The sequence below is a fragment of the Thalassophryne amazonica genome, chromosome 14 (assembly GCF_902500255.1).
Source record: "Thalassophryne amazonica chromosome 14, fThaAma1.1, whole genome shotgun sequence".
Taxonomy (NCBI): Eukaryota; Metazoa; Chordata; class Actinopteri; order Batrachoidiformes; family Batrachoididae; genus Thalassophryne; species Thalassophryne amazonica.
This window is the reverse complement of record NC_047116.1, coordinates 60,875,086-60,879,219: the sequence shown is the minus strand read 5'-3', so window position 1 is coordinate 60,879,219 and position 4,134 is coordinate 60,875,086.

The following is a 4,134-nucleotide window of genomic DNA, read 5'->3' as shown; positions in this document are numbered from 1 at the left end:
AAAGAAGTCCTGCACGATTCCAGAAAGATGGGCGGAGGAAACAGGAAATGCATGGAACCATTTCTCCAGCAACTGAAATCCTGTTTAAAATAACTGTAAAAAGGCTCTACCAGATGAGGTACAGAACCCTAGATGGTCGTGGGACTATCGAAAATGAATTGGGCTTTATACTCTGAGCATATTTGTCACCATCTTGAAATCTACAAGAAAGAAAAACAAAAAGAAGAATGCAGCAAAATCCCTGATGAAAATTGGTGCAGATGCAGTTGGGAGAGCTAACCAAAGTCAAGAAAGAAAAAACAAAGACCCAGGCACCAATGATGACCCCTGTTCCTTCTGAGTCGGCAAGCACAGGCCCTACGACAAACACTGCTGCCACCATACAGGCACCTGTGTAACCCACACAGAGCCCCAAGGAGCAGCAGGGAGCACTGCTGCAGGAGAAGTCTCAGCACCAGGGAGCATCACTATCACTACCATAGCACTGGCACACCCGGAAATGGACCCACCTACAGTCATGGGTGAGAGGAGAGTCACGGAACTTCAAGGTCAAAGAGGAGGGTGGCGAAGAGGATCTTGCCAACCTTCATTTGGAAGCAGATTCCAAAAACTCAGCTCCCAGGAACAGTCAAGCGGGACGCCTATGGGACCAACACCCCCAATAGGGGATCAACCCTAATGAGTGTTGGAGCTGTGGACAACCTGGAATCGAATGAGAAATTGTCCAGCCGACCTTGGGTTGGACCCTCTGCCTATTGGCAATAGGGAGGCCTAGAGAAGACAGAGGGGAAACGGTGGCATTGGCTATTTCGATGATACCTAAGGAAGAGCCAACCGTCACTGTTAAATACAAAACAGAGATTTCCCGTTCATGGTGGATACAGGGCAACATACTCTGCATAGGGAAAATGGGCGCTCATCTCCCCCTCTCTGGGTCTGTAATTAAGACCATCGGCTTCTCTGGGAAAACTCAATAAACCTTTTACACGCCACTTCCTGTAACGATTGCAGGAAAAAAATTGAAGCACCCCTGTTATACTCACAAAATACACCTGTGAATTTGCTGGGAAGAGACATTTTATGTAAGCTACAAACCCAGATAGTGTGTACCCACCAAGGACTGCAAATACACTTTCCTGACGAAGCACTCGCCAACATTATGGTGCTTATGGACATGGAAAAAGGTCCGACCGTGCAACCCATGGTATACGGCTGAAGTTACAACCAGAAAATTCAAATCTTCAACTGGAATGGAAAAATGGAAGCCCTGGGCAGAACAACACTATGAAGCAGTATACACCTAGTTTACCTTTACATGTCACCCTGATTCGATGCCAAACAAGAACAAACTGACTATGCATGCTGCTGGGATGCATTGATGAATCAACGGCGTTTCACATAACCACCACAGAAATTTATTTAGGCCCCCAAGGGGCCGCAGCTTCTGTCACTAACTTCAGCTGAACAACAATGGTATCAAGTGCCAAATGCCATGCCTGTCCCTTTTAGTCTCAGAAAAGTACGAATCCCATGACCTAGGTCCAATGGTAAAGACAGCCTCAGAAGTTGAAGAATGGCAAAACATGGAAAGTCCCAAGTCATCTGTCAAGACCAGTTTATACGAATTAATTTAAAAGTAATGATGAGGCTATAGCTCAAAAAGTGGAGCTCAATCCTAGACCAGAGGGACAGATGGTGTTATCGGCCCAACAAGAGAAATTGTTAGAGCAAATACCACCAGTGGTGTGGTCCAAAGCAAAACGGATGTAGGACTAGTAAAAACAGCCTTACCAGTAAAATAAAAGTAAACCGGAGCAAAACTGCCTCACCAAAGGCAGTATCCATTAAAACCTCAGGCTATTGAAGGCATAAAACCAGTAATTAAGGGACTAATGGCAGCTGGAGTTCTAATAAAAACTGCAAGCCCATGCAATACTCCTATCATCCTATCCCTAAAAACAATACCAAAGAGTATCGGCTGGTACATGATCTGCGTCCTATCAATGCAATAATAGAAATGGATGCACCTATAGTACGATCCGCTACTATCAAGCATCCCTGCTGGAGTAAAATGGTACACAGTAATCGATCTGTGTTCAGCCTATTTCAGTGTGCCTGTGCACCCAGACTCACAACATTTTTGCATTCACATTTCTGGGACAACAGCTAACGTATACACGGCTACCTCAGGGACTGAACCTGTCCCCAGCCATCTTTAACAAAGTCCTGGCTGAAGATTTACAACACTTGACATACCCAGTACATTGGTGCAATATATGGATGATCTCCTTATTGCATCAGAGACTCAAGAACAGTGTGAAAAAGATTCATTAATTGTATTGCATGCATTGGCAGATGGAGGTCATAAAGTAAGTAAGGACAAATTGCAGTTGCAAACAACAAGTAGAATATTTGGGAAGACAGTTGTGTGGACCACGCGATGTATAGCCCCAAGCCAAGTGGAGGCTATATCAAGGCTCCCAACCCCAAACAGTGGGACAGATGCTTTCATTCCTTGGATGGCAGGGTACAGTCGCCGTGGATTTGTGATTATGCTATAAAAACTGCACCTTTGCGTGCCATGATTAGAGCAGTGGGGCAAAAAGCAATGCAGCTCTCCTCTGGACAGATGAGGCAACAGGAGCTTTTGAGGCCCTAAAAACAGACATGCAATCTGCTCCCGCGTTAGGTAACCCAGATTATGGGAAACCTTTCCATTTGTATGTTACTGAAAAAACTGGATATGCTTGTGCTGTACTAATGCAGGAAACAAATGAAGGAAAACAACCATTGGCCTATTATAGTACAAAGCTTGACAACATTGAAACAGGATTGCCACCATGCTATCAGGGTCTAGCAGCAGCTGCCTTTGCATTTCAAAAAGCATCATCCATAATCATGGGACATGCAGTAACGTTGTACACGTCGCATCAGTTACATGCCCTGCTAACCATCAACGTTTTGTCTTAACACAAGCTAGACGCACTGGATATGAAGTTGTGTTGTCCGCTCCAGAAATAACATACAACGTTGTCACACGGTGAATCCCGCCACCAAATTGACCACACCGTTAGATGGTACTCCACATAACTGTGTGGCAGAGACAGAGAAATTTTTGAGAGCCAGAGAACATTTGTATAATCACGCCATAGATGCAGATCTAACCCTGTTCGTGGATGGCTCATGCTTTCGGGATGCCGAGGGATTGCATGCGGTATGGGATTGTTAAACTAAACACGGATGGCGAAACCTTTGAATTACTGGAGTCCCAAGGAATTGATCAGCCTTGTTCAGCCCAACTGGCAGAAATCAAAGCCTTAACTATGGCTTGCCAGATAGCTAAGATCAACGTGTTAATATCTACACAGATCAGCCTACGCTTATGGCGTATGTCATGTACATGCAAACATTTGGAAACAAAGGGGATTCCTGAGAGCAGATGGCACCCCTGTCACCAGGAGAAGCGATTTCCCAACTGTTACAAGCTCTCCAATTACCGTCTGAGGTAGCCATCATTAAATGTGCAGGTCATCAAAAAATAATAACATCATAGCTCAAGGTTAACAACCTAGCAGATGACGCAGCTCGCAAAGGAGCACAAGGAGAAAATATGTTTCCCCTGCTAACCATCCAAGATTGTGCCCCACTGGTTTCACTTGACGCACTGATAGTGGCTCAAAGTAGGGCCAGTGGAGAAGAAAAACGAATGTGGGTTAAACGAGGCGCTATTGAGACACGCAGTCAGGGGCCAGCGGACAAGCTGTGGCGCAGTAGTCATGGACATTTTGTGTTACCCACCAATTTATTACGACATGCAATCATTTGGGCCCACGGACCCGATCATTGTTCGTGAGTCCAAATTATGAACAAACTAAAAGCTGTCTGGTGGTCACCATATATGGCAGCAACAGTGGACCGTTTGTTGAATGAGTGTGAGGTATGTGCACAGTACAATGTCCGGAAATCATTCACAGCCCCTTTAGCCCACATTCCGGTCCCTGATGGGCCATTCAGACATCTTATGATGGATTCATAGACATGGGAGCTGAAAACCGAGTTAAACGAATGAGATATGTTTGGGTAGTGATATGCAGATTCAGCCGATGGATTGAGGCAGTAGCCTCTGCAAATCAA